Source organism: Equus caballus, chromosome 4 (assembly GCF_041296265.1).
Source record: "Equus caballus isolate H_3958 breed thoroughbred chromosome 4, TB-T2T, whole genome shotgun sequence".
NCBI lineage: Eukaryota > Metazoa > Chordata > Mammalia > Perissodactyla > Equidae > Equus > Equus caballus.
Window position 1 is genome coordinate 100,464,918 of NC_091687.1, and position 13,857 is coordinate 100,478,774.

The 13,857-nt window shown below is 40.0% G+C and overlaps 1 long non-coding RNA gene and 1 pseudogene across 1 annotated transcript in view; one reads left to right on the plus strand and one right to left on the minus strand.

Annotated features, from left to right (window-relative positions):
• Positions 1-13,857, plus strand: part of LOC111773279 (uncharacterized) — a 40,364-nt gene that overhangs the window by 21,865 nt on the left and 4,642 nt on the right. Inside the window, exon 3 of the long non-coding RNA XR_002807649.2 lies at positions 13,541-13,805. This is a non-coding gene — a long non-coding RNA (uncharacterized lncRNA). The remainder of the gene's footprint in view (positions 1-13,540; positions 13,806-13,857) is intronic.
• Positions 11,028-11,846, minus strand: OR9A23P (olfactory receptor family 9 subfamily A member 23, pseudogene; annotated as a pseudogene).

The following is a 13,857-nucleotide window of genomic DNA, read 5'->3' on the forward strand; positions in this document are numbered from 1 at the left end:
TCATTAAGATTCTCAATGAGTTAAGAGAGAATTCTGACCGACAACTCAACGAGTTCAGGAGCTATGTCACAAAAGAGTTTGATACGATAAAGAAGAACCAAACAGAAATATTGGAAATGAAGAACACAATAGAGGAGTTTAAGAAAAATCTAGATGCTCTGAACAGTAGGGCCGATAATATGGAGGAAAGAATTAGCAATTTGGAAGATGGCAATATAGAATTGTTGCAGGCAGAGGAGGAGAGAGAAGCAAGACTTAAAAGAAATGAAGAAACTCTCCGAGAATTATCAGACACAATTAGGAGATGCAACGTAAGGATTATAGGTATACCAGAGGGAGAAGAGCAGGAGAAAGGGGCAGAAAACCTATTCAAAGAAATAATGGCTGAGAACTTCCCAAATCTGGTGAGGGAGATGGATCTTCAGGTGACAGAAGCCAATAGATCTCCAAACTTTATCAATGCAAGAAGACCAACTCCACGGCATATAGTAGTGAAGCTAGCAAAAGTCAACGACAAGGAGAAAATATTAAGGACAGCCAGGCAAAAGAAACTAACCTACAAAGGAACCCCCATCAGGCTATCAGCAGATTTCTCAGCAGAAACTTTACAGGCTAGAAGAGAGTGGAATGATATATTCAAAAATCTGAAGGACAAAAATCTACAGCCGAGAATTCTCTACCCAGCGAAAATATCCTTCAAATACGATGGAGAAATAAAAACTTTCCCAGATAAACAAAAATTAAGGGAGTTCATTGCCACAAAACCTCCTCTTCAGGAAAACCCTCATTCCTGAAAAATCCAAAAAAGGAAAGGGGCTACAAAACCAAGAGCAGAGGAGATAAGTAGAAGGACAACAACAGAGAGTAGCAGCTCTACATCAGAACAGATTAAACCATGGGACGAGAAACAAAGGAAACTGAAGAAAACCGGAAAACAAGACACAAAATGGTAGTGGTAGGCCCCCACGTCTCAATAATCACTCTAAATGTAAATGGATTGAACTCCCCAATCAAAAGACACAGAGTGGCAGGATGGATCAAAGAACAAGATCCAACAATATGCTGCCTCCAGGAAACACACCTCAGCCCCAAAGACAAACACAGACTCAGAGTGAAGGGATGGAGAACAATACTCCAAGCTAATAATGAACAAAAGAAAGCAGGTGTCGCTATACTAATATCAGACAAGGTAGATTTCAAAGCAAAACAGATAAAGAAAGATAAAGAGGGACAGTATATAATGATAAAAGGGACTCTCCACCAAGAAGACATAACACTTATAAATGTATACGCACCCAACACAGGAGCACCAAAATTTGTAAAGCAACTCTCAATAGAACTAAAAGAAGACATCAACAACAATACAATAATAGTAGGGGACCTCAACACACCATTAACACCAATGGACAGAACATCCAGACAGAAAATCAACAAGGAAATAATAGAATTAAATGAAAAATTAGACCAGATGGACTTAATAGATATATATAGAACACTTCATCCAAAAACAGCAGGTTACACATTCTTCTCAAGTGCACATGGAACATTCTCAAGGATTGACCATATTTTGGGAACCAAAGCAAACATCAATAAATACAAGAGAGTTGAAATAATATCAAGCATCTTTTCTGATCATAACGCTATTAAACTAGAAATCAACTACAAGAAAAAAGCAGAGAAAGGTGCAAAAATGTGGAGACTAAACAACACGCTTCTCAACAAACAATGGATCATTGAAGAAATTAAAGAAGAAATCAAATATTATCTGGAGACAAATGAAAATGAGAACACGACATACCAAATCATTTGGGATGCAGCAAAAGCAGTCCTAAGAGGGAAATTCATTGCAATACAGGCTCACCTCACTAAACAAGAAAAAGCTCACGTAAGCAACCTCAAACGACACCTAACAGAACTAGAAAAAGAAGAACAAACAAAGCCCAGAGTCAGTAGAAGGAGGGAAATAATAAAAATAAGAGCAGAAATAAACGATATTGAAACAAAAAAGACAATAGAAAGGATCAATGAAACAAAGAGTTGGTTCTTCGAAAGAATTAACAAAATTGACAAACCCCTAGCCAGACTCACCAAGAAAAGAAGAGAGAAATCGCAAATTAATAAAATCAGGAATGACAGAGGAGAAATCACAACAGATACCAATGAAATACAAGAGATCATAAGAGAATACTATGAAAAACTATATGCCAACAAATTGAACAACCTGGAAGAAATGGACAAATTCCTAGACTCCTACAATCTCCCCAAACTGAATCAGGAAGAAATGGAGAATCTGAATAGACCAATCACAAGTAAGGAAATAGAAACGGTAATCAAAAACCTCCCCAAAAACAAGAGTCCAGGACCAGACGGCTTCTCTGGAGAATTCTACCAAACATTCAAAGAAGACTTAATACCTATTCTCCTCAAACTGTTCCAGAAAATTGAGAAAGATGGAGAACTCCCTAACACATTCTATGAAGCCAACATCACTCTGATCCCCAAACCTGACAAGGACAACACAAAGAAGGAGAACTACAGGCCGATATCACTGATGAACATAGATGCAAAAATCCTCAACAAAATTTTGGCAAACCGATTACAGCAATACATCAAAAAGATTATACACCATGATCAAGTGGGATTTATACCAGGGACACAGGGATGGTTCAACATCCGCAAGTCAATCAACGTGATACACTACATCAACAAAATGAAAAACAAAAACCACATGATCATCTCAATAGATGCAGAGAAAGCATTCGACAAGATCAAACACCCATTTATGATAAAAACCCTCAGTAAAATGGGTATAGAAGGAAAGTACCTCAACATAATAAAGGCCATATATGATAGACCCACAGCCAACATCATACTCAATGGACAAAAGCTGAAAGCCATCCCTCTGAGGACAGGAACAAGACAAGGGTGCCCACTTTCACCACTCCTATTCAACATAGTACTGGAGGTGCTGGCCAGAGCAATTCGGAAGGAAAAAGAAATAAAAGGAATCCAAATAGGTAACGAAGAAGTAAAACTCTCGTTGTTTGCAGACGACATGATCTTATACATAGAAAACCCCAAAGAATCCACAGAAAAACTATTAGAAATAATCAACAACTACAGCAAAGTAGCAGGGTATAAAATTAACGTGCATAAATCAGTAGCATTTCTATACACTAACAATAAACTAACAGAAAAAGAACTCAAGAACTCTATCCCATTCACAATCGCAACGAAAAGAATAAAATACCTTGGGATAAACTTAACCAAGGAAGTGAAGGATCTATACAATGAAAACTACAAGACTTTCTTGAAAGAAATAGGCGATGACATAAAGAGAGGGAAAAACATTCCTTGTACATGGATTGGAAGAATAAACATAGTTAAAATGTCCATACTACCTAAAGCAATATACAGATTCAATGCTATCCCAATCAGAATCCCAAGAACATTCTTCACAGAAATTGAACAAACAATCCTAAAATTCATATGGGGGAACAAAAGACCGCGAATTGCTAAAGCAATCCTGAGCAAGAAAAACAAAGCCGGCGGAATCACAATCCCCGATTTCAAAACATACTACAAAGCTACAGTGATCAAAAGAGCATGGTACTGGTACAAAAACAGGTCCACAGATCAATGGAACAGAATTGAAAGCCCAGAGATAAAACCACACATCTATGGACAGCTAATCTTCGACAAAGGAGCAGAGGGCCTACAATGGAGAAAAGAAAGTCTCTTCAACAAATGGTGCTGGGAAAACTGGACAGCCACATGCAAAAGATTGAAAATTGACCATTCTTTTTCACCACACACCAAAATAAACTCAAAATGGATCAAAGACCTAAAGATTAGGCCTGAGACAATAAGTCTTTTGGAAGAGAATATAGGCAGTACACTCTTTGACATCAGTTTCAAAAGAATCTTTTCGGACACTGTAACTCCTCAGTTGAGGGAAACAATAGAAAGAATAAACAAATGGGACTTCATCAGACTAAAGAGCTTCTTCAAGGCAAGGGAAAACAGAATTGAAACAAAAAAACAGCTCACTAATTGGGAAAAAATATTTACAAGCCACTTATCCGACAAAGGGTTAATCTCCATAATATACAAAGAACTCACACTGCTTAACAACAAAAAAACAAACAACCCGATCAAAAAATGGGCAGAGGACATGAACAGACATTTCTCAAAAGAAGATATGAATATGGCCAATAGACACATGAAAAGATGTTCATCATCGCTAATCATCAGGGAAATGCAAATCAAAACTACACTAAGATATCACCTTACCCCCGTTAGATTGGCAAAAACATCCAAAACCAAGAACGACAAATGTTGGAGAGGTTGTGGAGAAAGAGGAACCCTCATACACTGTTGGTGGGAATGCAAACTGGTACAGCCACTATGGAAAACAGTATGGAGATTTCTCAAAAAGTTAAAAATAGAAATACCCTATGACCCAGCCATCCCATTACTGGGTATCTATCCTAAGAACCTGATAACAGATATCTCAAGAGTCCGTTGCACCCCTATGTTCATCGCAGCATTATTTACAATAGCCAAGACATGGAACCAGCCTACATGCCCAGAAACTGATGATTGGATAAAGAAGATGTGGTATATATACACAATGGAATACTACTCAGCCATAAAAAAAGACGAAATTGGCCCATTCACAACAACGTGGATGGACCTCGAGGGCATTATGTTAAGCGAAATAAGTCAGTCAGAGAAAGACGATCTCTATATGACTCCACTCATAGGTGGAAATTAGTATATTGAGAAGATCTGATCGGTGGTTACCAGGGAAAAGGGGGGGTGGGGGGAGGGTACGGAGGGGGAAGTGGTGTACCCACAACATGACTAACAAAAATGTACAACTGAAATCTCACAAGCTTGTAATCTATCATAACATTAATAAAAAAATAAATAAATAAATAAATAAAAAGATCATGTCATCTGCAAACAGTGAGAATTTCACTTCTTCACTCCGTATTTGGATTCCCTTTATTCCTTTCTCTTGCCTAATTGCTGTGACCAAAAACTCCAGTACTTTGTTGAATAAGAGTGGTGAGAGTGGGCACCTTTGTCTTGTTCCTATTCTCAGAGGGATGGTGTTCAGTTTTTGCCCATTGAGTATGATATTGGCTGTGGGTTTGTCATATATGACCTTTATTATGTTGAGGTAATTTCCTTCTATCCCCATTTTGTTAAGAATTTTTATTATAAATGGCTATTGGATCTTGTCAAATGCTTTCTCTGCATCTATTGAAATGATGATGTGGTTTTTATTCCTCATTTTGTTAATGTGGTGTATCACATTGATTGATTTGTGGATGTTGAATCATCCCTGTGTCCCTGGTATAAATCCGACTTGATCAAGATGTATGATCTTTTTGATGTATTGCTGTATTTGAGTTGCCAATATTTTGTTGAGGATTTTTGCATCTATGTTCATCAGCGATATTGGCCTGTAGCTTTCCTTTTTTGTGTTGTCCTTGTGAGGCTTTGTTATCAGCATGATGTTGGCCTCTTAGAATGTGCTAGGAAGCGTTCCATCATCCCTAACTTTTTGGAATAGCTTGAGAAGGATAGGTGTTAAATCCTCTCTGGAAGTTTGGTAGAACTTCTCAGGGAATCCATCTGGTCCTGGGATTTCATTCTTTGGGAAGATTTTGATTGCTGTTTCAATCTGTTTCCTTGTGATTGGTCTATTCAGATTCTCTATTTTTTCTTGATTCAACTTTGGGAGGTGGTAAGAATCTAAGAATTTATCCATTTCCTCTAGATTGTCTATTTTCTTGCTAAATAGTTCTTTGTAGTATTCTCTTATAATCCATTGTATTTATGTGATATCCATTATCATTCCTCCTCTTTCATTTCTAATTTTATTTATCTGAGCTTTTTCTTTTTGTAAGTCTGGCTAGGAGTTTGTTAATTTTATTTATCTTCTCAAAGAACCAGCTCCTTGTTTCATTGATCCTTTCTAGTGCCTTTTTTGTTTCAATAGCATTAATTTATGCTCTGGTTTTTATTATTTCTCTCCTTTTACTGACTTTGAGCTTTGTTTGTTAGTCTTTTTTCTAATTCAATTAGGTGTATTTTGAGATTGCTTATTTGGTTTTTTTCTTGTTTGTTAAAGTCTACCTGTATTGCAATGAATTTCCCTCTTAATATGGCTTTTGCTGCATCCCATATGAGTTGGTATGGTATGTTTTCATTTTCATTTGTCTCCAGATATTTTTTGATTTTTGCTTTAATTTCTTCAACCATCCATTGCTCATTCAACAGTATGTTGTTTAGTCTCCACATCTTTATCCTTTTCTCAGCTCTTTTCTTGTAATTAATTTCTAGTTTTATAGCATTGTGATCAGAAAAGATGCTTGTTATTATTTCAATCTTCTTAACTTTATTGAAGCTTGCCTTGTTTCCCAACATATGATCTATTCTTGAGAATGTTCTGTGTGCACTTGAGAAGAATGTGTATTCTTCTGTTTTTGGATGGAGTGTTCTATACATGTCTATTAAGTCCATCTGACCTAGCTTTTCATTAATTCTACTGTTTCCTTGTTGGTTTTCTGCCTGGGTAATCTATCCATTGATGTGAGTGGAGTGTTGAGGTCCCCTACTATTATTGTGTTATTATTAATGTCTTCTTTTAGGTTTGCTAATAGTTGCTTTATGTAATTTGGTGCTCCTGTGTTGGGTGCATAGATATTTATAAGTGTTGTTTCTTGTTGGTGAAATGTCCCTTTGATCATTAAACTCCCTTAGCTTATGTTTGTCTGGGAAAGTTTTTATTTCTCCATTATATCTGTAGGATATTTTCACTGATTAGAGTATTCTTGGCTGAAAGTTTTTGTCCTTCAATGATTTGAATATGTCATTCCAGCCTCTCCTAGCCTGTAAGTTTTCTGCAGAGAAATCTGCTGAAAGCCTGATGCGGATTCCTCCATAGGTTATTTTCTTCTGCCTTCCTGCCCTTTGTACTCTTTCTTTATGATTCAGTTTTGACAGTTTTACTACTATATGCCTGACAGTAGGTCTTTTTACATTGACACATTTAGGAGATCTGCTAGCCTCTTCCACATGGATTTCCTTCCCTAGGTTTGGGAAGTTCTCTGCTATCATTTCTTTGAAGAAGCTTTCTACTCCATTCTCCTTCTCTTCTCCTTCTTTAATATCTATAATTCTTATGTTGCATTTCCTAATTGAGTCAGATATTTCTCGGAGACTTTCTTCATTTCTTTTTAGTCTTAGTTCTCTCTTCCTCTGTCTGGAGCATTTCAACATGTCTATCTTCTATTATGTTGATATGTTCCTCTATAGTGTCTGCTCAAGTGTTCAGGGAATCCATATTTTGTTTTATTTCTTCCATTGTGTCTTTCATCTCTAATATTTCTGCTTGATTCTTCTTTATAGTTTCAAGCTCTTTTGTGAAGTAGTTCCTGAACTCATTGAATTGTTTCTCTACATTCTCTTTTAACTCATTGATTTTTTTGATGATAGCTGTTTTGAATTCTTTGTCATTTAGATTACGTATTTCTGCATCCTCAGGACTGATTTCTGGATACTTGTCATTTTCTTTCTGGTCTGGAGATCTAATACAGTGTTTGCTGTTGCTAGAGGGTCTGTCTTTTTTGCATCCTGGCATTATTAGGTTGCAGTTACCACCTATCGCCACTGGGTGGGGATCAAGAGCTCCGTTTTCTGAGCCTTCCGCCTTCAGCAGAAATCCTAGGGGCTGGAGCCACGCTGAGCAGGTGGGGGAAGAGGCGTTTTCTCCTGTGTATTCTTGGGGCTTTCTCCCTCTGCTCTCCTGGGGTGTTGACTTGATGAGGTCACTTCTCTCCCCCCATGAAAGCTTTCTCTCTGGTAGACAGCTTCCCTCTAGGCTGCAGGGGCCCTAGGATTCCTTGAAGTTCCTGTGGACAACTGTCCCCTCCCCTGATCCTTCTCTCTCCAAGGCCTCCCACGGTCCTGATCTCAGTCTTTAGGGGAGGGAGTGAATATTTCTCTTACCCCATTCCAGCTCCTCCTGGAGGGACTCCAGCCTCTCCACCTTCCATCTGCATGGCTCTCTCTGATGTTTTTTTGTGTTGAGTTTGGATGTCCTCTCTTGGAGTATCTATTTTTTTCATTGTATATTGGAGGGGGAAGATTTCTGAGAGACCTCACTCTGCCATGATGCTGACGTCACTCCTTGCTTCCCTCTTTCTACTCAGTTCTCCCTGTAGCACACTAAGTCATCTTTTAAGACACAGATTGGATCAGGTCTCTCCTCTGATTAAAACCTTCTCACTGCCCTTTATCAAAGCCCCAAGTCCTGTAAGGCCCTTCATGATTTCTACAAATGCTTTTCTCTAATGTCGTCTTGTGTTCCTGGTTCTTCACCCTGTGGTGTCCAGAAATGCTAATGACTAATTGACTAATAAGTCAAGTTCTTTAAGGGGCTTTAGCACATGCTTCTCCATCTCTTAGAGTGCTCCTCCCATTTCCCACCCAGCTTGACCTAGTTAATGCCAGATATCAGTTGAAGATCACTGTCTTGTAGAGGCTTTCCCCAACCTCCTCAGACATGTTCAGTTTCCTTGTCAGGTGTACTGCAAATACCCTTGTAGTAGAAGCTGTGTGCCTTGTCCAGATCCCCCTTCAGGACCCAGGTGCCCACTCCTCCAGCCCACAGCTATCTCCAGAAATTGCCCTTAGTCAAAGAGAAATACCTCCTCAAGATTAGAGTCCTCCCCCTAAGGCAGTCCATACTCAATGGCCTGCTGATGCAGAAGGGTAAATGCCTAGCTCCTGTGTTTTAATCAGGGGCACAATTCAGGACACCTCTCAAGAGCCATCCTAGCTTAGAGCTCCCTTTGGGATCAGTTGCCTGTAGGATTGAAGCCTCTGTTGCAACTTCCGTACAGCTCAGCTTCACCCTCTGCCCAAACAACTTCTCCCTCACAACTTACAGGAACTGTTCCAAAGATCACTCCTAGACTTAAGAAAATCTCACGGTTTCTTTTTTGAAATGATTCGCTATTGTAGACAGGGTTTTATTACATATGGTAATAGCAGTCTTCATCAAATATACTCTATCAGGGAAGGAACCCTGTCCATTATGTTCACTGCTATATTTTCAGCCCATTGTGTGAAAAATAGCTGCTATTCAAAAAATAGTCCTGTTAAATCTTCTGTTCTTTAACTTTGAATAGGGTTGAGTTCTTCTCCTATTTTCAAAAGCCATTTATATTTACCTTTTGTGAACTTACCAATTTATAAGAGAAGAACATGAATGTTGGTGGGTTAACAAGGGTGAGCAAGACAGAGAGCAAGAGGCCTGGGTGGTGACAGGTAGAAGAACTAAAGAAACTGTAGTGGATGGCAATGAGGGACTCTTCTCCATCCTCCTAATTTGTCTCCACCAGCCCAGGAACAACTTAGGCCACACAAAGCCTTTGTTGAAAAGGCATCCTCTCTGGGTTAGTGAATTACAAAAATGGTATCCACCGAGTGAGAACAGACCTCATGTCATGAGCCTGGAAAACAGAGGTAGATTTGTGTCAGCCTTCAACTCTCTCCAGCCAATGCAGCCCCACCAGTTCTCATTGATTGGCTGGCAGAGCATGGGCTTGATTTAAGGCCCTACTCATCACCTCAGCTCCTGCCCATATTCAGTGCCAACAACTCAACCACACATGGTGGTCTTGCATCTCCTCACCAGGAAGGAAGGCATCCTCACACAACACCCTTTGAACTGTAAGTAATCCCATCAACCCACTGCTGGGCAGCTCAATTTCCCAACTCACTTCAGGGCTGCCAGGATGTGCTGAGTGTTATCATTTAAGTAAATTCCTTCCTTCAAAGCCCTTTCTGCAACACTATGAAATTCTTACAATTCCATTGTCAAACATCCATGCCCTGGAATTACTGAGGACTTGGAGTTAAGAGGGTAGCCTCTTTTTTTTTTAACTCTGCCCACAGAAGAGATCTATGGAAAGGTACTGAGACACTTGTTTTTGGGAGACAAAGGCTTAACACGTGTTATGAGACCTGAAGTCTGGGTCTGGGAGGAATCTGAACAGAAATTGTTGCTTTAAGCAGCTGGAACACACTGGATGCTCTCTCTCGATTTCGTCATTCAATTCTTATTTGTATCTATCCCATACACACTACCAAGAGAAGAGGTTTCAGCAACACACTGAACTTTATCAAAAGGGACTGTTTGTACATTTTTATTCCCAAATATTTCCATGTTCTTTATATCACAAATGTTTGCTGAATGAGAAGCATTCTAATTCCTATATCATCACTCTAGATTGCTTCTGTGGCAAAATGTACAGACACTACATTACCTTTGCACTTGCGATGGGGACAGGGTGACAAGACAGACAACCAGAGAAAAGGAGAATCCTTGGGTATTTAAAATGCATATGTCTATCTTGTCAAGAAATTGCACAAATATATGGGAAAAGAGGGGGAAACAGTTGATGAAAAAATAAAATGAGCATCTCTCCCTTGTACCATGATTATGCCCTCGACCTCATCTCACCTCCTTCTCCATTTCCTTCCTCCTCCATGGAATGCACTTTCTGAAATAGATTACAAACAAATTAATTGAGTTAATAGAAAAATATATACGTTCCTTCTTCCAGTTTCTCCTGCATTACAAGGTTATGCTTCTTTGAATTCAACAGCGGAAGTAAGCAGAAACTAAAGCTATAAGGTTCTAATGGGCAGAGAATGGGTTTCATTTCTCCCTGCCTTGTCTACTTCCGAGGCCTGATCAGGAACAGTACAGAAAGTTTGATTTTTGTATCAATGATAATGGTAAAAGATGAGTTAGAGTTTTTTAGGTTACTAAATAATCCATAATGAAGATCATAACATCTAAAACTGAGAGAAGAGTTATTCCTTGATGAGTTGACCGCAGTGTTTCAAACTATCCCAAAGGGCCTCTTTGACTTTGTCATTCCAGAGAGTGAAGATAAAAGGGTTCAGGAAGGGGGCTAAGACAGAAAGCAGTAGTGAAACTATCTTGTTATACTCAGCTTGCTGAGTTTGCTGGGTTTGACATAAAGGAACAGGCAGCTGCCGTAGCCGATCACAACAAAGGTGAAGTGGGAGGCACATGTAGAGAAGGCTTTCCTCCGGCCAGAGGCTGAGGGGATCTTGAGGATGGTGGAGATGACGTAGGTGTAGGAGACAATCGTTGGGACAAGGGAACCAATGATAATCACCACAGCCATTAAAAACAGAACAAACTCTGTGAAAAGAGTGTCATCACAGGATAGTTTGAGCAGTTGTCCTTGGTCACAGAAATAATGGTCTAACAGATTTGATTTACAGAAGGTAAACTTAAATGTAGCATAGGCTGGCCAGATTTCAGAAAGAAACCCAAACACCCATGACACAATTACCACCCAGACGCAGGTGTGGCTGTTCATAATGATGATGTACCTCAGAGGGTTGCAGACTGCCACATAACGGTCCACAGCCATCACTCCCAGTAGTACAAACTCTGTGGACCCCACAGCAAGGTACAGGAAGAGCTGGGCAACACATGCAGTCAGAGATAGTGTCTGCATCCCAGGGAGCAGCAACTCCCAAAGCATCACAGGGATGATAATGGATGTCACCAGGATCTCCAAGGCAGAGAAGTGACCAAGGAATAAACACATGGGGGAATGCAGGCGTTTATCAACACAGACAATCATGATGATGACTGTGTTTCCCATTAATGTCACTGTGTAGAAGAAAAAGAATATAGCAAAAAGAATACGATGTAGCTCTTGGGACCCAGGGAAGCCTAGAAGGCAGAATTCAGTGGCACTAGAGCGATTGCCCATCATTTAGTGCTTCTTTCTGCTCCTTGTGGAACCTGGAGACGAGAAGAGAGGTAACTCTGCTCCACATGGTTCTGCTCTCGAGAGAGAAGGAAGACAGATTAGGATGAGAAAATATTTTCAACTTGATGATCAGGTGAGATGCCCCTAGTACCGTGCTGTGCCAAAGTCACACCTAAATGTTCTCACCTCAAATGTAGCTCAAGGCTAGCTCTTGGGAATGGGTGATGATATCTTCTTCTCTATCGCTGTAAGGAAAACCTTCCTTGTCTTTTTTTCCCCACTGGATGTGCCTTCTCACAGGGGACAGAGGCTAAGATCTCTTGAAGTGGCCAGTTTTGAAGCTGAATTATCAGCCTCTCCAAGGCCTGTCCTACTTCTTCTTAGGTTCACTGTACCAGAAGACATCATTGTATTCCAGATGATGTTCAAAGCATGGAACTTTGAACCGCAGCCCTCACCCATACTGGAAATATATAGACCCCACCTTGGGACCAGCAGAAAAGAGGCAGGGGGTCCAATACCAACATCCTTGCTTTCTCCAGTTTTTGAAACCTCCACACTACAGAGCAGCAAGATCTCCAAATGGAAACTCTGGAGCTTGGGACAATTTCCCAGAGCAGATTCATTCTTCTCTGACTCCATTTTCTTTAAAAATCTTAGGAGGAAGGAAGATGTCACCTGGCACTGACAGATCCAAGGCTGTAAGCTGCATAGGATTCCCGGATCTCTGCCCCTAACTTCATCTATCCCAACTCAAATGTCATCTCCTCAAAGGACTCTTTCCAATCGCCCACCCCAAAACAGGAAAGACATGATAATTCTTGGACTTTAGTTTTCTTTGTAGCACTTGTATTCCTGATACTATGTTATGTGTTTGTTTATTTCACTCCTTCACTTAACATGAAACAAATATCCTCGTGAACAGAACATACAGAAGACTAATAAGTAAAATATATAGTATGTGAGTTCATTAATCATGCCGTAAGAAAAAGAAAGCAAGGAAGAGGAAAAGGAAATTTAATTCTATTTATTCATTGTTCATCTATGTTATAGAATGCAAAATCCATGAGGGCAAGGATATGATTTGTATATATATGTTTTGTGCATGTATATATATATGTGTATATATATATATATCTTGATATCTATAATATTCTTGAGCCCAATAAGTAGAGCTGGAAACTTTTGTTAAATGATAGAGGTGTGGGTGTATAATATGTGATTAAGTAGTACTGGGTCCTGGACAAGATAGTTAGGCCATTTCCCCTCAATCTTACTCTTCTTATCTTCCCCTCCTGCCTCATGGTACCGTTTTCCTTTCCTCCTTTCTCTTCCTGATGCAACTTTCTCAATATCTATGTGGCTCTTTTCCTGATGGACCAACTGGTTTCAAGGACAGAAATGTTGGGAGAGTTCAGTGGTCTTCTTTCTCATAAATTCTGCATAAGCAGCACTAGATGAAGAAAATGAGAGAAAAGATCCTGGTTGAGCCTATCCCTAGCGTTGGGTCAGAGAAGAACTATACCTGCTCAGAGAAGAACTCTACCTGCTCTCTGCTGTGCATGTGGCATTTGGAGATGAGCCCATCTGCTCTGCTGCTCCCATGGCAAACTCTTTAGGCTCTAAGTGTCCTTGTTCTAGAAGGCACCAAGCCCAGAACTTCCCATCCTGATCCTCTCTTTCTCTTTCCTTTGTAGAGGAGAACCCTGAGAAGACACTCACCTTATGGAGAAGCTTCACTGCCATCTCTAATGCTCTTCAGAGCTCAGCCAAGGATAACTCCATCTGCCCAGGGGCTGGAGCAACTTGCTGCTGTCTCCATTCATGGTGAAGAAGGAAACTGATCTCAGGGAGATGCTTATGAAAAATTCCAGAAGTGACAGTGCTGTGGGAGCTGAGGGTCTCTGTCTCTCTCTCCTTCCATCCCGCCTCCATCTTTCCCAAGGGGGTTCAGTCACTGAGGTACCTGTTCTTAATTAGCCCAGCTTCAGTGTTTCCCTAAACAATCAGCCTG